The sequence below is a fragment of the Pleurodeles waltl genome, chromosome 2_2 (assembly GCF_031143425.1).
Source record: "Pleurodeles waltl isolate 20211129_DDA chromosome 2_2, aPleWal1.hap1.20221129, whole genome shotgun sequence".
Taxonomy (NCBI): domain Eukaryota; kingdom Metazoa; phylum Chordata; class Amphibia; order Caudata; family Salamandridae; genus Pleurodeles; species Pleurodeles waltl.
Window position 1 is genome coordinate 1,085,480,421 of NC_090439.1, and position 20,448 is coordinate 1,085,500,868.

The 20,448-nt window shown below is 43.4% G+C and overlaps 1 protein-coding gene across 2 annotated transcripts in view; it reads right to left on the reverse strand.

Moving 5' to 3' along the window:
- TSNARE1 (t-SNARE domain containing 1) overlaps positions 1-20,448 on the reverse strand; it is a 738,845-nt gene that overhangs the window by 701,428 nt on the left and 16,969 nt on the right. For both annotated transcript variants that reach the window (XM_069220840.1, XM_069220841.1), the window contains exon 2: positions 17,687-17,760. The gene's annotated coding sequence lies outside the window, so the exon portion shown is untranslated. The remainder of the gene's footprint in view (positions 1-17,686; positions 17,761-20,448) is intronic.

The following is a 20,448-nucleotide window of genomic DNA, read 5'->3' on the forward strand; positions in this document are numbered from 1 at the left end:
ATGGGTTTTGTACAAACAATTAAAATGTAAATATAATTACAAATGTTGCGTAGTTACTTTAACCATTTGATCTGAAGGCAATTGTTTTCCTTACAACAACAGATGGTGATGCCTTACACGGTTGGAGAGAAAGCTGCAGTGACCGAAGCAGCACAGTGGAGAGCCAGGGTCCATCGGACTCACTCCAGGGGAAGGGACATATACAGCATTCCAGAAGGCCAACCAGTGCATACACCATCGGAGGGAATGCAATCCGTCCTCAGCACCCAGTTAACAAATATCCAATAGCAGGTTAGGACAACACTCGCCACCGGAAAGAGAACCACCATTTGCAAAACAGGCAGGCCTGCCTTTAACAGGGCAACTCAACAACACAGGCACGCAGACATGTATTTATAGTTGTTAGAACAGCGAAGGCTGAGCTACTGGCTTTGAGTCAGAAAGCAGGTTATTTTGGAATAGAGATCCTTACCAACTTAATAAATACACTTACTAGGTAGGTCCCAACACAGTTTTAAGATATATTTTGCACTACTCCTAGTAGCTGTGGCACAAAGAGCAGGCAATTTCCGAAGAGAAATATAGGTTAAGTTTAACAAGTGCCAACAATTTTAAAGGTCCATAAACAATCACAATAACATTTTCATGCAAATTTAGAAAAATAGAAAAAAAGTAAGAAAAAACAAATGTTAAAAGCAGATAAGGGGGGACCCTTTGTATGTCTTTATAAAGGTATTTGACAAAGTGGTCAAAACGTACAGTAGGATCTATGGGAATTTAAAGATCACTTTCAGTGTATGTGCATTTCCCAGAAACGACCGAAAAATGCAGCTCTTGCACAAAAACAAAGAAAAATGAACACAAAACTGTTCAGGTGATCAGAAGAATCATTAATCGTCTATGCTGCTACACTCCAGTGCTTGCCATCTTCCTGGTGCTGTTCTGGGAGGCTCTAGTCACAGCACAAAGAAGGGGGACGGGGGGGGGGGGGGGGCATACCTGTTTGCCAGTCTTCAAACAATAGTTCAAAAAGTTTCTTGATGTTGGAAAATTCCCTCATAGGGTCCTTCCTACAGCCCTAAACCCATCGGTCAGGCTTCCAGATGCCAGAACTCTCTCGCTCTATCAAATCATAACTCTCCCACGACTCTTGTGGGGTGGGGGAGGTGCAGGTTTTATTCCTGTGCACAGTCTAGTCATGGGAGCATTTTCTACACCCAATCCTGACTGCTTTGTTGCAAAATCTCCTCCTTCATTTTCAGGATTTCATCGCACAGTTTGCTGCAAACATAGGGGCAGACCCTCCACCAAGAATGCTCCCACCATCCTCTACCTGGAGAAGTTGAGGCCTTTTCTCTAGATACTCCCATCCGGAAGTGAGCTGTTCTCACCACTGTCGGGCTAGAGCTGGCCTTGCTTACTGTTTGGGACGGAGCCCAAAAGACCATCTTTCCTCTTCTCTGGGAATAAATAATAGCAGTTCCCGACAAACCTGTTATAAACCAGCATACTCCCTGGGAGAGCAAACTACAATTTCTTTGAGTTACTTTCACCACGGAATCAGCGGTGATGTGTGGTGATGGTGATTTTGGAACACTTGATTTTGGTAATGGTACATGAAATAGCTATCTTGCTGGAGGGGTGCTGATGGTGTTGAAAGTGGTGGTAGTGTGATAGCTTTGGTAGTAGTGGTATTTGTATTAGTGGTGGTAATGATATTGCATTTATGAAGTAAATAACTGAATGTGCGTGTATTTTTAGACGTAAAATATGTAAAATTCTTTCTGTAATTAAATGCAAGCATGTCAAAGGAGGTGGAACGGCAAATCAAACAGCCAACTATCATGAAGTGAGGAAGTTATATTCCTCTGAGCGGAGCAAAAGTCCACTGTGGGCATATTTTAAAGGAACTGGTAACAAAAGGTCTAACACACAGATACAGATGAGTATTCAGTCCAGAAAAAGGAATCCATAATTGGCTTAACTTAACTCACAGTTTAGCTAGCACTGACTGCTTCATAGCATTTGTGTTTTTTTTTTAATAGAAAAAAAACCTCAGCCACTACTGTGCAACATGGCTAAAACACTGAAAAGCCATTTGGTTGCGTAGGGGAAACCTATTGGCTTTGCCAATACTCATTTTTTTTCAAATGCAACAGGAGGGTGGAAGCAACAACGTGGGCAGAGGGGAAGAAATTTCACCGATTCCACCTTTGTTACCCCATCAAGGAGGTCAAGTGGTTTGAAGCAATGGTGCAAGCAGTGGTGATCAGGAGGACGACGACAGCAGGCAGCAGTTCGAGCGGGAGGTGGGTGCCCTGCGCTGGGCTGCACGATCACTGTTGGACGTGACTGCAGGTATAACCTTAGCTTCACTTGTGACCAGATGAGATGGAGTTCTGCAACGGTGAAGACGCGGACACACTTTGTGAGATAAGAGCTCTGCTCTCATGAGGAAGCGGGGAGGCAGAAACAGGTGCTTATGTTGTCACTGATTCCTCAGACAGCCGCCTGCTCGGCAGTCAGACCACAACTTTACTTTCACGGAAACCAGCTGATTTGGGATTTACTATAACACAGCATACAAACAATCTACCAGGTACAAGAAGAGTAATCAAATGCACATTGCAAGTTGATCGTCAATACTGGTTTTTTCAAGTACCAGGCAAAAAGGGAAGCATCAAGGAACAGTAGCTATTGGTAATCGTTTACCAGTCCCACATTGTGGGAAAGTGGGCCGGAGAAGCAACAACACAGACAAACAACCTTACAGGGTTGGAGGGGGCAAACAAAAGAGGGCATGCAACAATGAGGGACAGTATGGTGGGAGGGCCAGCAACAACGCAGGAGGACAGGTGGGTGAGTGGGTGGGTCAGCAACAACTCAGACTCAGCAACAATGCGGGTGGGGGGTTGGGCCAGGAACAACGCAGGATCCAGCAACAATGCAGGAGGACGCATGGGTCATAGGTTTGCCAGCAACAACGCAGGAGGACGGGTGGGTGGAAAGGCCAGCAACAATGCAGGACGACGAGATGGGGCAAGTAATGGTGGCTTGCAATGCAATGTGGGACAGGAGGGTGCATGCAATGTGTGACCAAAAGTGTAGGCAACAAGCACCAACATGGAGCAGGACGAGAGAGGGGAGACGGCTTGTAAACACATGCACACTTGTGGACTGCAGCAACTAAAGGAAACAAGCATTTGTAATGCAATGGGTCTGGTGTCTGCTCGAGTTTGAGCTATTAGCATTGTAAATTCCTAACTGAATTTTTCTTGCCACACAAATTGAAAATGAAAAGTAAAACAGTTGACTTAAGCAAGTCGATCCAAAGTGCCACGGCTGCCATGAGTGCGAAGGAGAGACACAAAAGGAAAAAGTTAACTCGCAGTCAAACGCAACAGCAGTTATCAATGTAACAGGGTTGATGGCCAAGTCGGTAACAAATCTGCTCCAAGGAGGGACAAACGTAAAACATTTATCAATGATAACAAAGGATTTTTGAAAGGCAAGACCATCACCGAGTGATAGTGATGGGCATGGTTAAAAGCCCACAGATAGATTACAACAGGCTAGGGCACTTGTGTGCCCGACTCAAAAAGTAGCTTCTAAAGCACAAGCAGTGGAAGGACAGTGGGCAAGGAAGCAGCACTGGGGCCAAGCTCTATGGGAAGGGACAAGCATACAAAGGAAGTGACGCCAACACTGCTGACCGAAGAGAAACAAGAAAATTAGTGTGATGATTAAGCAACCCAATGGTGAGCAATGGGCAGGTTCTAAGTCCCCTTTAAGTAAAACATGCACGGTCTCAAGCAAGATCAAAAAATGTGTTCAGGTTTAAATAATATTTTCAATTATTTGTGGGTGTTTTTATCTAAGAAATCATTGGTAACTTCAGCAGCACTGGTCCATTTTATCACGCATTATTCCCGGAACATTGATCAAAACTAAGTACAAGTTATAGAACATTTTATATGAAGTTCCTACCCCCAATAATTCCATATTGTTCCATTTATCACATATTGCAAATGCCATTAACCCCCGCTAGCACACTAGTGGAGGTGCCAGTTTCATTCCTGTGTTTTGTCTAGTCATGGGAACATGTTGTATACCCAATCCTGACTGCTTTATATGATGCTCTGCTAACACACCTTTCCTTTTTCTATTCTCCTGATTGATCCAACTATTGCTGCAAGGTTTCCATGATTTTACAGTTAGCACACTTAAAAATGTTTCATATTACCAGAGTTATACATACATTTCAAGTTATTAGCGCACTTTGAAGTACCATAGTTCTAGAGGGAGTAAGTTTCCAAACGTTTGATAACGTCAGATTTTGCACACTTTTTAATTCTTAACTGTGACCCAGAAACCAACTGTTTCCATACTGATCTTATTATGCACAATTTAAATTCTATAATACTTCAACAAGCACAATGGGTGAGGTGTCCCCGATTGCAGCCACCCGGGGCGTGGGTCACTAGGCAAAGGGGTCAAACAAGAGTCCAACTCTCTCTTTCTCTCCCGTGTTGTTAGAGCATCAGTCATGTAGTCATGTTATGCATTCCACTACTCACAAGCGCACAGCTTCCTGACGCTGGAGGAACAGATAACAAGGATAAAACCTGACAAAAAGGGGGTGAGAGCAAGACTTGCTTATTAGAAAGGCAAGGTCACTTTAAGAGGATCATATTTGTCTGAGCAAAGATTAAAAATCAAAGAGTCCCAAAGTTTTTCTGCTGCTATGGAAAAGGAGTGCTCCCCAGAAGTGGCTATTTTTGTTTTAAGAACTATCGGTTCTTGTTCTAAGATCCATCAGTAAAAGGTGGCTGGCAAAACTAGCAATCGGGATGAGCACTAGAGAGTGAATTTAAAGACGAGCAAGGCTGGAACTTTGTATCCAAAGGTTTATGTTTGAAATAGTTGACTATGACTGTGACTTTAGGATCTCTTGCCTGTCTCACAGAAAGGATGTCTTTCTAAAGAGAAATGGTGAACAGTCATGTTTTCACTGATGAAAGGTGAGCAGATTGGGCGTGCCTTTCAGATCACTGAAGTACTGAGTTCCATAACTTACAGAAATATGAACCAGTAACCACATTTTCTGAGGAAGACTAACCCTTTGGTTGGTAAACAAAGCTGTATTTTCTTTTTCAGAAAATTAGCATTTTCCCCATAAACACGACAGAGGACCTTATTCATAATTCACTTGTCTATTAAAAGGCAATGTAAACTTTATTATGGTATCCGCGTAATTTCAGCTGAATAAAGAGTTCAGGGAAGGGCTCAAGTCACTGCAGTGCAACTAAGACTAAGTTTGTTTTTGGAGAAAAAGAAAATTACAACTTGTTCCCAAGATATTTACAGGAAAGCCTGATCACTAGAAACATTAAATTGTCGCTGTTCTTCCTAATACATCCTCTTCGTTTGTTCTGAGAAGGTCATTAAAGAGATATTTGTGACGGGATCAACTGTTTAGCTTAGAACTGAGCTTAAACTTTACATCACCTCCCCTAAACTATCTCTGAAGCGACGGTCAAGCCACCCAGTGGGGTGAGCAGGTGAGAGAGCATAGATCGCACGTTACATGTTGCACAAAAACCCAGCGATACCAATAGAATGCGGTAAAAAAGGGAACAGGTAGTGGAAATGAAAGAATCTGGCTTGATGGCTACAAATGTAAATATGTTGAGGAAGCAGTGTAGCCTTAGACAACTTGTGTGTAGCTCAGACGTAACAAAGACAGTTGCACTTCACACTATCTAGCAGTATCAGACAGGGCAGGGCGTTTAAAAGCAAGATCCTGCTTTCAGTAACTCATCGTGGAACCCCATCCAAGCTCAAGCGTCTCACTTCTCCTCCCTGCTTACATCTTCCAATAGCTGCCTGGGAGCTATGCTATAGATATGAAAGTGCTAGCACAGCTGGCTTCATTTGAACTGGTGTGTAAGATGTTCAAGTCAACAGATGAAGAAAAGGAAACAAATTTACTTGGCCACTCTCCTTTCAATGGAAAATAAACCATACGCAGATCAGATGCTAAGCAGCTGAAGTATGCAATACAGCAACCCAATTTGGGAAACGTTCGAAACAACTATGAAATTTAAGGCTATCCATGCAAGGTGGATGCGTGCACCACTAAGAACTTGAATCAAGAACATGTTCACTTTCCGAGCACTTTCTGAGCTAAACTTGCAGATCGTCTCCATGAGAGAGGCCAGTGTTCCCCTTACTGCCCCATCCTCCCAGCTTACACAGTCTCAGTGCAGCTAGGCCATGTGAACCCATTCTTGTGACCTCTTCATTCCGAGCGGATATCCTTCCCCACTCAGATCTTTTAAGTTGACGTGGCCCTTCCTTTGACCTCATCTTGGTCCCCCCTTGCCCGCTCCACATTGTTGTCTACCAGAAGACCCTTGCAGATGGCCCATAAGACCAGTTATCCATCTTCCCTTCCTGTAGCTCATGGGAGACGGCTTAGATTTCTCTCCAGTTGTGCCCTCTCTCAATAATGGATCTTTGATAGTGTCCATGCTGCTTACTAAGGTCTACCTTCCCCTCTCCCCCAAGCCTCGGCCCGCTGCTGTTCCATATCACGTCACTCTCTCAAACTCCAGATTCTCCTGCAACTGTGCCACAATGCCTGGGTGACCAGCATGCTTCTGCTGACATCATGGAGCAGGGTTTTCTTTAAAATCAACACTAGATTAACTGTGCACACAAGTTCTTATGGTTAACTCCCTGCTTGCAGCAGCCCTTTGGTATGCACACAGTGATCTACTTAGTAGTAACAATAACACTTGAAAATAGAGTCATCCATACAGGCACCTCCTAAGTGAGGGGCACACCATGGGATAGGGCCTACCCCTCAAATCATTAGCTAATACCATTAAACACTAGTTTTAAGTTGGACTGGAAAACACTACTGGTGAGAGGAGCAGCAGACCATGAGATATCATCACACACTCCCAAACGTTGATCTCACTCTCCACAGTTCGCTTTTTTTTAACAGATTAAACATTTCTGAATGCATGGTAGATCACAAGCCAAGCTGGTATTGCAGTAAAGAAGCAGCCAGACTATAGTCATTGAAAGCACCGTCCATTTGCTTACACTCAGATGCCCTGCACAACTATTGAAAAGCTAACACATCTATTAAACAGCAAGGTTCAAATTCTATAACTAATGAATGGTTAATGAAGTAAAAGTATAAAAAAACTCTAGGAAAACTTAACCTACGTTTTGACCCAGAACAGACCTGGCTTTGCGAACAGTCCTTAAGATTGCTACTCGTGCTTCTAACTACAACTGGGAGATCAGAGGCCCAGAACTCCTCTCTGTCCCAACTGATGACGTATTAGGTAAATGTTGTGAAAGTCCTGCCTCATACCCTCCTTTCACCTGCATTGTCTTTTCTAAGAAAAGTGGTACTACACAGTTGATCATTTTGCAATACTTCTGCGAATATTGTTTGTATCCTAATGCCATAATATTCTATCGCAGGAGCAGTAAAGCATATCAACATGACCAATAAAACATGGAGCTAATAATCAGAACTCGGAACATAACATAGGAAGATCAGGGTACTGGCATTATGCTTACAGCCTTCAATTTTATGTCAAATTTAAAGGGGGGGGGGGGAATTCCTGCGGACATAGGACGAGGCAGGGCTTGGGGTGGGGAGGCAGATTTTCAAATATATATTCTATGCATATTTATAAAGTGCATGGCTACCCTTAGGCATTCCAGCGCTGGATACGCAACACATACTACAACATTCTCTAAGAGGGATTTATTTGTTGAGCAGCCAAGTTTTTAGAAGTTTACGATGAGTCACATTGTATGGGGCATGGTGTGTCATAGCTTTGCCACACTGTAGCTGAAGAACAGCCTTCGCTTCTCGCTCTTCAAATAGATCAAACCATAGCCAATAGGAAGTTGGTGGATCTAAGGGTCCTGCTTGGCGCGTAGGGTGAATCAGAGGTCGGAGAATTGAAGGGCCTTTATTTTGAAGTGCCCTATGTGCTATGCATAAGGCTATAAATGTAACCCTCTGCTCGACAGGTAGCCAATGAAGAGGGGCCCAGGGATTGCCTGGCAGAGTTGCGTCTGGGAACATTAAGCAAAACATGTGTGATAATGTTCTGAACCACTTGCAGTTTTTTAAATTACATCTTTTAGTGCTCCCAGGGATAGTGAATCCCCATAGTCTGTATGAGACTGGCTCTCTATATAGTGTACAAATACGATGGACATTGTGCAAAGAATCCAAGCAACCACACCTTGGAATCCAGTGGCAAAAACAGATAACTTAATACTCTAGTTTTGAGGTAGATTGCAGGGTTTGTCCTCCGGGCCCATCAGGTGGAATTTGGTTGGACTGCTGTGTCCGGTTCATTGGTCAGCGGCCGGTCAGTAAACTGGACGTCACTGGGTTCTTACCTGCAGGGTGCAGGGAGTGATGCCTTCACTCAGAGGGAGCTTCTTGGTGATTTTAAGAAGCTAGGCGGTCCTCTGAGGTTTCTTAAGAGTCTGTCCGATGTCCAGTCGACCACTCAGCGGCGAATATAGAGTCCTGGGTGCAGCGGGCAGGGTCTGAAGCCTTTGTATTCTGGCAGCAGGACTTCTGTTCTCGAGCCTTCGGTCTTCTTTGTCGCTGGCCTTCTTGTGTCTGTGAAATCTGATTTCCAGGTCTAGCTATGCCCACTAAATACTGTATTTAGTGGGCGTTTGAGGGGGGTTCCTGGTAGTGGCCAATGGGCTAATTACCTTTGGGTGGCTACATACAATATGTGACCACTTCCTGTGGAAAGGGGTCATATCCCTAACCTTGGTTAGCTATCTTGCTGCCATCCACGACAGAAGAAAATGAAATGGGGTGGTCACCTTTTCTGTCACATCTGAGGAGTGGTGTAGACTGAGGATGGCCATTTCCCCCTATCTTTTGTGTGTTTTCCCGCCATTACTCCAGCCAAAAGTGGGATCTGGGACAGGGGGTGGCCATCTGCTGCTAGCAGCAAATGGATGGAGCGGTGGTCTTTGAAGATTCATGCCAGAGCAGGGCACATTACTGGGGGAGGAGGTGCAACACCTCCACCCAGGAAAGGCTTTGTCTTCTGGTACCAGAGAGCAGGAGCTCTCACCCTAGGGATCCACAATCGTGTCTGGTGGTGGCAGGCTGGTTTGGACTAGCTAGCAACGGTGCCAGGGTGGTGTAGGTTTTGCAAGGGCACCTCTAAGGTGGCCCCTAGGTACATGGTATAATAACTCCAGCACTAGTACCACTAAGGGTGTATTATTCGGAGTTGTTTGATAGCAAATAAAACAGGGTTCAGAGTAGCCATCGTGTAGCTGGGACACTCATAACTACTAGTGTCCAGCACATGTGCTTGCTATGGCTCCCCTGTACACTTACTATGCCTTTAGGTTTTGTAAAGACACAGTAGGGGCACATTTGCTCATGCAAACAAATGCATAATAGTGCACCCTGCCTTAAGGCCGTAAGGCCTGACATACCTATAGTGAAAGCAGTGGAAGTGGACAAGGCAATTTTGGTGAGTGCCATGCCGAGGTTGTAACTTTTAAATTCACCAGGTCATGCACTTGCATTAGAAGTTTGCATGAGGTTGGTGTGGGGGTCTCTCAGATTGGCACAATTGGTGCTGCAGCTCTGGGGGACCCTCTTCAGTACCCAGGCCTTAGGTACCCATTTACGAGGGACTTACAAGGGTGGCTAAGGTGCCAAACACAGTACAGTTTTGGGGCAAGAGATCTGGACCTGGGAACCTGTTTAGCAGAGGCCCGGGTCACTTACAGTTTGAAACCACATCGTTTTCCAGGCAAAAAGTGGGGCACTAACCATGAGAAATGATGTCTCTCACACATAGTCTAAGCAGGAAAGAATTAATAGCTGGACCCCCAAGCTTTCTAGAAAGGAGGGGGAGCAGGTGTAATATTTTCCAGACCATTCTGAGCATGCCATAACAACTAGCAGAGTTTAGTTGCCTGGACTTCCATACCTAATTATTTATCCAGCCATAACCCAAGACTTTTAATAACCATCTTGGGGCAGGGGGCGTGCCCAGGCAATCTGGTCAACCTAGGTCAAGGTGGGGGTTTATGTTCTTCCCTAGTACCATGAGGTCACTGTAATCCCCATTCAGTTCGAGGCGGGACTTGGCCATCCAACTTGCTACTCTCTCCAGACAAGATCCCTAAGAGGGGGTCTGGGGTCACGTCAAGGAGTAAGGGAGAATACCAGTTGGGTGTCATCGGCATAAGATACAATGGAAATACCGTATGACAGTACAATATCTGCCAACTGACTCATGTATATATTAAAAAGCATCAAACTTAATGTATAACCCTGAGGTACTACACACTTCAAAGGGAAAATGTCTGATGCACAGGGTCTATCAAAGACTTGAACGGTCCTGTCCTTCAGGAAAGAAATGAGTAATTTCAATGCAAATCCTGTTACACCTGCTCTTGGTTCTTTTGATGAGGATGTCATGGTGCACAGAATCAAATGCTGCGCTAAAGCCGAAGAGTATGATGGTGTCGTACCTACCCAAGAGGGCAGATTCTGTGCTATGTTTAGGGCGAAACCCCGGCTGGCTGAGATGCAGGACATTGATTGTTTCTATAAAAAAAATAGTCCGCAAGGTGGTGATTTACATGTTTCTCTAATACTATGCTCAGACCCGGGAGTAACGAGACGGGTCTAGAGCTCCAGGAAAAAGGGAATAGACATTGTTTTTTTTTGTTTTTTTAAGAGGGCTTTGACCATAGCATGTTTCAAAGCGGGAGGTACTGTTCCCTTTGCGAGGGAGAGAGTGACCATTTCTAGAATAACTGGGAAGGTAAGTTTAGCCGCTTTAGAGAGAATGTGCAGTGGGGCCAGCTCGAGCGGGGAACCCGATTTGACTTTATTAAATAGAAGTGCAAAGCTATCAGGAGTCAGGCTAGCAAAGTCGGTAAGGCTGCTTTCCTCCAATTCCTGATTATTATTGATTAAACTGGGGCTTATGTCTCCGTCTGACTCGTGAAATGCTAGATAAGTGTCAGTAATTTTTTTTAAACAGAATCTCGCAAGGTCATTGCAGCGGATTTATGTTGGCTCGAAAGCAGGGCTAAATGATGCGGGTTCACAACATTGCTTGCAGGGGTGCATTGGAAGCACAGTTGATCTTTGTTTCGTAATAAGCAGCCTGTGCTTTTGTAATTTCAGAGTGGTACCTCCTCAGGGATTCTCAGTGATCTAGTTTTCTTGGTTATCAATAACCTTTCCTCCACTTCCTTTTAGATAAGACAACCAAGACCAGTCCTGTAGGGTCTCCTCAATATGTAACCTGTATCAGCAGGAGAGGTCCGAATGTCACACATGGTGCTGTGCGACTGTGGCTGGGGATCGGGATGGGGGTTGAGTTCACCAATCCTCTCGTAGCGAGAGGTGAAGTGGCTCTATTGCACTGCACTTCAGGATTGCCATAATATGTTAAGTTAGAGATGAGATGATATAACATTTGGTGACCTGAGGTTGCGTACACACAAAAGTAACTTTTACCAAACACCTTTATCACAAGTATGTAACCCACTGCCTCTCTTTCAGAAAGAGGATAAAACCTAATGCCATCATGCTCCCAACTGTCATTTGGTTGTTCAGAAAGTAGCCTGCAAAACCTCACATCACACCCACCACCTTGTGATTCAATATGTAATATTTCAGCAGATTGATTTAATTATATCAATAAATCACTTTATTTTAGAAGAATTATCAACCATAAAAAAATAACAAAATACAATGTACAATACATTAGCAATTAAAAAGACACCTAGGACAAAGAAACAAAGTAATCCAATTAGGATATAAAACACATAGAGGCCCACAAGGTCATCATTAAAAAGTGCCTAAAATGCATCAAAACTGGTAGATAAATAAGTTATATTACATACTCCAACTGCTAAGGAAGGACTCACAGAATTACAAGCAAAAGGTGAATCTAATGGTTGTACAAATGGAAGGATGGGCCTAAATTGGGAGAAATCTTATTCAAGTAAAAAAGTTTCAACATCCACTGCCCTATCCTCTTCCCCCCCCCCCCTCCCCACACCAAAAAAAAAAAAAAGAAACACGTGTTTGTAGGGAGGTCTTATCACAAGGGGAGGGGTTAACAGCATCAGGAATATTTAAGCACTTCAAGAAAGAAGATGGTGCCCTATCACTATTTTAGCAATAACCATTTGTCACAGGTGAAATTCACAAGTGATCAATAGGGTTCCATACTTTGCACAGTCTAATATAATAATCGTTTCTATTAGTTTCTTAAGTTCCTCAGTTTCTCTACTTAATACAGAATGCTAGGCATACTCTTTAAATCTAAAACATTTCTTTCACAGTAGGATCGCATGTTTAAAAAATAAATTGATTCTGTTCAGGTACTAACACGATTTCTTCAAAACATAAACAAAGGTATCATTAAAAACATCTCCATGATCATGTAGTAGAAATACTTTTCCAGCTAAATATAGTGGCAGTGTTCAATCAGACAAAGGTCCACAACATAAGTGGAACTGAGATAGGTGTGTCTTTTAAGGTCAGCCCAAGATCTCTGTGAAATGCATAGTTGTGGTACCTTGCAGAAGACACAGTAATTTCTAGCAGATCTGATTTTCTACTATCTGTAAAGAAGAACATTCAGAACCTGGTCTAGCACTTCTGCTGGACTCTTCATATTGGATCAAGACTAACTTCCATATGATTGGGTCCAAACTGAGGTGACACAGTGTGGACCGTTCCTTTCGGCGCAGGTTCAAGACTGATTTTCATCGGACTGAGTCCAAACTGAGATGGACTGGGATGTGTATTTACTAGTTGCTCAGATGAATTCAAACATCCATCCATAACTTTTTTCTGTACTAAGGTACATTAAGACCACATGGAGGGTCCTGCTACAGGAGAGAGACTGTATATCTGTGGATATAAAGTTAAGATTCAAGCACTGTTCAACTGCGCACCTAAAATCATATTGGGTTTCAGCAAGGAAATTGTTGGCTGAAATATGGGATATAATTATTTCCCGAATTATTCTACCAAACACTTTTAGTGAAGAATCGATTAGAGGAATCAGGCAATAACATGGGTCACCACAATTGTCTTTAAAAAAAAAAAAAAAATGGAACAATGCTGGATTCCATTAGGAATTGGGAATAGTGCTGTTATTACCAGCCTTTAAAACATTAGTTATGATCGAATTTTAACTGGTGTAATTTAGGCTGGAAGAGATCAAGGGGGTAATCCATCTGTGCCTGGGACTTTCTCAGAGGGGCTACCCTTGATTGTTTTACTAAATTCAAGTCAAAAACAACCATGTGTTTACCAGGAGATTGTAGTGTGTCATCTAAGTAGATTGAAGAAGAACCACAGATAGTGGTAATGTGTTTTTCCCAAGCAGCCGAGGGGATGTGGAAATCACACTGAACAACCAAGCCATCTTGTAAAAAGGGGTCGCTGACAACATGCCAGAATAAGCACTGAACATTAGCAGCAATGGCTAACCACAGAACTTTCCAGACCTTGTTGCAATCATCATCTTACATATTTTTGATAGCTATTTTATAATCTAGCCTTAGCTTGCTAATCTCCTCCTTATCTCTAATATCACATTTAGGGACAAGATGCAGGTGAGAGCATGCCTTCAAACGGGCATCTTGTCACATAGATGACAAGCCTCGCTAAAGGCCAAGAAGGCAGTAAATGAATTAGAGATACACTATAATTCTTCTATAGTGCTTATATCGGGTTGAGCTTCAGGTAGTGTAAAACCTCGTCAAAATTCTGAAGAACTAGTCTGTTGAGTATAGTAGTAGTATAAAGTACTTCCATAAAAGACTCTTGCCTGTACTTAATTATGGACAGAATGTGATCATATATTGTTGGAGCTGGCCCTTTTTGCAGGGCCATCCCCAAACCTTTTGCCTCCTTCCTCCTATTTTTTCTGACTAGTTTTTGTTGGCTTTAGGACTCTGGGCACTTTACCACTGCTAACCAGTATTAAAGTGCAAATGCTCCCTGCGTAAAATATATTGGTGATTGGTTTATCCCAGATTGGCGTATTTGATTTACTAGTAAGACCCTAGTAAAGTGCACTAGAGGTGCCCACGGCCTGTAAATCAAATGCTACTAGTGGGTCTGCAGCACTGGTTGTGCAACCCAAATGAGGAGCCCTATAAACGTGGCTCAGACCTGCCACTGCAGTGTCTGCAGTTTTAAACTGCCAATTCGACCTTGCAGGTGTACCCACTTGCAAGGCCAAAACATTCCCTTTTTATACATGTAAGGCACCCCTAAAGTAGGCCCTAGGTAGCCCCATGGACCGGGTGCAGTGTGCGTTAAAGGTAGGACATGTACTGATGTGTTGCACATGTCCAGGCAGTGAAATACTGCCAAATTAGGTTTTCACTGTTGCAAGGCCTCTCTCTCTCATAGGTTAACATGGGGGCTGCCTTTAAATATCTTTTAAGTGCAGTTTCCCTTTCAGAGCAGATTGAGATATGGAGTATGGGGTCTCTGAACTCACAATTTCAAAACATCTTTTGGTAAAGTTGTTTTTTAGATTGTCAGTTTGAAAATACCACTTTTAGAAGGTGGGCATTTTCTTGCTTAAACCATTCTGTGAATCAGTCTGCTTGTGTATTCCCTGTCTGAGTCAAACTGACAGTTGGGCTGTTTATGAATCCCCACTAGACAGTGACACAAAGGGAGCTGGGGTGTAGCCTGCATATCCTGATGGGTCATTTGGGCTAGAGTAGAGGGAAGAGCTGACACTTACACCTGAATGGGCTATGCCTGCCCTCACACAATGCAGTCTCCAACCCCCTGCTGTGAGTCTGGAGGCAGGCGTGGGCAAGGCAGTACCTTGTGAACAACAGAGACTTTCCTTTGAAGTTTGCCTACTTCAAAGGCAGAAAGGGGTGTAACTAGTGGACCCAAAACCCCAGATTTTCACATTACTTCTGGAACCAAGAGGAACCTCTGCCAAGGAGAAGAGATAAAGAGCTGGAGGAGGATTACTGCCCTTTTGCCTGTGACTGTGCTTTGCTGGGTTGGCCTGCAGTTGCTGCTTCTGCCTGAAAGAGGACAAAGACTGGACTGTGTAGAATATTTCTGGAGTCTCAGGGCCATCAAAGACTTCCTCTGCCAGCACCTGGAGTCTCTGCTGTCACTCCTACCATGCCAAGTGGTGCCCTATCGAGTCCCTGTGCCCTTGAAAGGTGAAGCTGGTAGAACGAAAACTGAAATCCACGCACAGTAAGCCGTGCGGGGAATATTACGAATCACCACCTGCAATGCAGCTGTAAAAACAATGCACCACCCGCCTGAAATCGACTCACCACCCGCATCTCAGCTGGGAAATCGACATCACCTGCATCACAGCTGGAGAAACAATCTAGCACCCTCTTGCGACTGCTAAAATCAACGTAAGGCCCACGCAGCGCGGTTTTCCATCACTGTGCGGCCGGATTTAGCACACATCATCTCTGGGCGTCAAAGTAAACATAAACCTCCACGGACCTGAGGTGGCACGTATGGAAATCGACACATCGTTCTCTTGCGGGAGAGAAAATTTACGCATTGTCTACCCAACCAGAGAAGAAACAACACACAGCCTTCACTTGCAAGTAAGGACTTGATGCATCGCTGAATTTTCCAACCCATACTCACTCGTGCGGCTTCATTTTTGACACAAACTAGGTACTTTGTGTAATAACAATGTTTCCATTGTTTTCTAGGGAGTGAGATTCTATTATTTTGAAAATTCATAACTTTACTTGTGTATGTTGGATTTTAGGTGTTTTTGTCTTGTTTGATTTAGATAAATATTTGCTATTTTAGTAAACCAGTGTGGTGTCCATTTTGCAGTGTTTTCACTGTATTACTGTGTGTATTGGTACAAATATTTTACACATTGTCTTTGGGATAAACCTGACGGCTTGTGCCAAGCTACCAAGTGGGTGAGCAGGGGTTATCCAAGTGTGTATCTACATTGCCCTGACGGAGTGAGGGTCCCTGCTTGGACAGAGTGCATACTGAATGTGAACTAGAGACCCAATTTCTAACATATATCAAAATCACAGTCAGGGAAAAGGGTGCTCAACTGTAAATTAAAATCACCTGCAAGGATAACAAAAGCATCCATGGCAGGAGGAGATCCAATGGGAGAAAGAAGATAGTTTTAATAGCAATCAGAAAGGTTGGTCATGTCAGAACAATCCTTACTATTAAAATTATCATTACAAAAATTACCAAGAAAATAGTGTCCTGCTGGCTGAAAGAAAGAAACAGGTAGCACATTTCCCCAATGAATATCTTGTTCCTTGACAACGCAGTGTAGAGCAATGGAGAGCCAGAAAACCAGTCCACCTCTGTCTCTACCCAAGCTGGAAGGTTTTGGGGAACAGCAAAGGAAGCATGCACTTCATGAAAAACATCAGTTCCCCAGGTTTCTTGAAATAAGCATGTGATGTTAATGAATTAATTGTAACCACTGTGCAAAGGGAAGGTAATCCCTTCTACATTGCAGGATGAAATACCAAAAGCCTGTAACAGAGCAACTTCTCATAGATCACTGCCTAAATTAGGTATGCTAGAAGTCATACCCTGATCCTTAATCCATAAAAAAATAACTACAAATAAATAAGGCAATCACTGTCCACAAGGATGGCTCCTTAGTTGTCAATCAATAGCAACCAAAAAAAGAGGGGAGTAATGATTCTCTGTTGGAACATTAAGTGTGCTGGGAAAACAAACTTTAAAGGGGTGATGGGTATGAGCACCATGCATTATGTCAGGTTGGTAAAAACAACAAAAACAAATCCTTGATTTCAAAACCTGGTCAGAGGATTTGAGGAAAAACAAGCTGCTCAGCAAAATCTTATCTCTAAAGTTGATTATGATCCAGCCTATGCATCTTACCAAAGTAACAAAGTTAAATGAAGGATTCTTCAAAAATGTGTGTGAAACCAATGCATGGTTTTGTTTTTCAGCTGCTCATAATTCTCAGACTGGGAACAGGATGGGGTCAGAACATTTTTAAGAAACACAACTTAAGCAGCAGCTTGTGGAGGCAAATAGACTTTCTTAGCAATAATGGGTGATGGAGAAGTGGTTGAATCAGCTGCGGCTGGTCAATTTAGGGTGGGCCCGGGGTCATCATAAGAATGATTTACAAACTGTGCAGGAGTTGTACACTAACCAGATTGAGTTACTGGACGGAATATTCAGTGGGGTGTAAAATTACGAAGCACGTCTGTATAGAAGCATTAGTGACAACGTTACCACTAAAACGATAAGGGAAAGTTTTGGTAAAGGAATTACAAGTGCTGGCAAATAAATTACATTTAAGCTGCTGCGCAATTAAGCAGAGCTTTTCTTCAACAGAAGTTAATCTTGATGAAAGGGTGCATATGATTTCAGGAACCACTTTGACCACCAGGCAATTCCAACCTCCAGCATGAAGACCCATTTCCAAAGGCACGCAACAGAAAACCAAAGAGTGCAAAGGCTTTCTAGAAAGTCTACCAAGCTGCACTGATGGCCCCTGTAACACTTTTACTAGCAAGAACAGCACACCAACATGAAGCAAGCGGACAAACTTGGGAGCAAGTAAAGGTCAGTGAAACTTACCATAAAACAGAAAGTTGATTATGTTGTGCACAGGTTCTTCAGGCCGGTTTTATGATGGCTTCTTCGTTGGCAACCTAGGTGTAATATATTCAGTTAGTCAGTTAAGATAGACCTACAATTATTCTACTCATATTCTGCCAATCACATGGAAAACTGGACAACCAATCGCAATATGTAGAGGAACAGACAAGATAAAACAATGGCACATGAGGAATAGAACAGTCTGTCTTTTCTGAGACCTCTACACTCTCTTCCACTGTCCATAATATGAAACAATTATTAATTTTTCATTGTTTCCATTCTCTGCATTGAATCTAAGAAGCATGTAAATATTCAAAGAATTAAAGTGAAGATATTAGGGAAAAAGAAAAAAACTCAAGGGAACTAATGTTAACAATATTAAAAGTGTGAAAGGCTGACAGGACCTTATAGAGATTTAAAACTGGGGATTAACAAGTCTCCGCAGCACATGCTCAGCCTATAGACCTAGAAGGGCAGAGGTGGGCTTTAAACTTAAACCGGTAATTCCCACTCCAACTAGCAAATACATAGCTGGTTCATAATCTCAACTCAGCCCTTAAGTAGAGTGCAAACAAGTTCACTGTGTACAGAAGTGAGAGAGAGGAGCATCAACTAGGTTCCTATTGAAGTAAAATAGACGGGAGAAAGGCTGGTCGCATCCCAAGGTGGCAATTCTCTTTTCAGCTCCTGAGTTCCAATATCTCCATTTACTCTCTTTAGTGACCACTCCTGGGGATAGAGGTAGCTGCCACTGCCACAATCAGCAGGATCTGAGGGAGAGGTTGTGGAGCACCCTCTGCTTCAACAACCTGAAGTCTGGCTGCAGACGAAGCCCGAAAGGAGAGTCTGCTATCAGCTCCTCTGTAGAACTGCTGAGTGACACCATAGCGTGGGCAATGACCATCCAACATGGTGACTGCAAGGACACCGATTCCTAGGTTAGAGGTAGACCGGCTAGGGGAACATGAGCCACTTTATATTGGAGACAGGAGCACAGTGCTTAGAAGCCTTGTGGGCTTGCCGGACCTGCAAGGAATCAAATCTGGGGCTGGTGGAGGCTGGAGAGGGAGGTGATGAGCTAGGGAGTAACTGCTGCATCTTCATGATTAGCAAGTGGTTGTCACAAGGGCTGTAACAGCGGCCTCAAGCACTTCCACTGGGCTGGCAGCCTGAATGGGCTGAAGACCGTCTGTGGATAACCTACAGCCTAAGAGAAGAGAGCAGATCAAGCGGCAAAAAAAAAAAAAAAAAAAAACTTTTTCCAATTGCTGGCCACTGCCTTTTAAGACCAGCCGGTGATGATGCCAGGAGAGCAAATCCTGTTACATTCCACTAAAACACTACACAGCAAAGGAAAGAGGAAACTGGCATCATCAGAGCTATCGTCTAAGAGGTGAAAAGAAAACAGGAAATTATCCCACAGAATTTTGACAGTGGAGCAGATCTTGAAGGGAAAAAAGGAGCAAAAGCTGGAAAGTTACACTGATAAAACAGATGAGAAACTAGAACGAAAGTTCGAGGAACAAAACTGCTTGATTCCAAGGTGTATAGAAGCTCAATTGACACTTAAAAATCAAATTGAAACGCTGGATAACTTGTGCAGAGGTTTACTAGTCGGAGACTTGGGGATTCCGGCTTGGGTAAAAAAATGAAGCTCTGGGGTGAGAGTCTGAGGTTCAGTCTTCTTCAGCATGCACTGAGTTGGCTTCAGACATGATTATGAAAAGTTTTCGAAATTCCAACAGCAGGCCCAGAGGGGGAGCATGTACCACATTTCTCATTAGTATTAACTTTGCTCGGATGAGAGTGCGTATATTGAAGGCGGAGCAGTCAAGGACCAGGCCACTTGCTCTACATACCAGGACAAGCTGCTACAGATGGAATGAAATCCAGATAGAAAGAGGACGCAATGACTTGCAATTTAGCGAAGCAGGCTGTAGAGATACATTAAACAAAACATTTGAAACATACATTGCACTGCCTGACTGGTACTGCCATAGAAGAGAGAATACACTGAAGGCCCACATGTGTCAAATACTATGTTTTGACAATACATATGGAAAGAAGACCACGAATTACATAAACCAATAAATCACTACTGACAGAACCTCAAGAAACCATAGGGTGGCTGAACACTTTTCAGGACTAACCACAGCTTCATGATCTAAAAGCAGCGGTACATGCAGTTACCTTCAAGCTAGAAAACTACAGAAGACCCATGAGTTGCATAAAAGTTTATTGATACACTGGCATGCAGACTGAATGGGCATCAGAGCATTATGATTAACTATCCATTAACCCTTTTTCACATGCTCTCAGTGATGCTGAGGCTGCAACCTCGTACTCCGACACTTCCACTGTCCACTCTGAGGCATTTATCCAACATATGCCCAAGCTGAACCTCCTTTCAGAGATACCAGCTTGGAGTGATTGGCCACACTGCAGCCATACTGGCCCTCTAGGACTATCATTGTAGGAAAGTGTCCCTTTTTGTTTGGTAAACCACCACCTTTTTGACCCAAATGATGATGGTTAGGACTCTGCTCTCTAGACATCAGTGCCTGTGCTCTCTCCTGAAACAGTTATGTTCGAATTGGTAATCCCAAATATGCAAATACTTTACCCCCTTATAAGTCCCTAGTATATGGTACCAGGGGTACCCAGGGCATAGGTGACGAAGAGGGCCCCAGGGCTGCAGCATGGTTTTGTGCCACCATGAACAAACTACTGACAGCAGACTA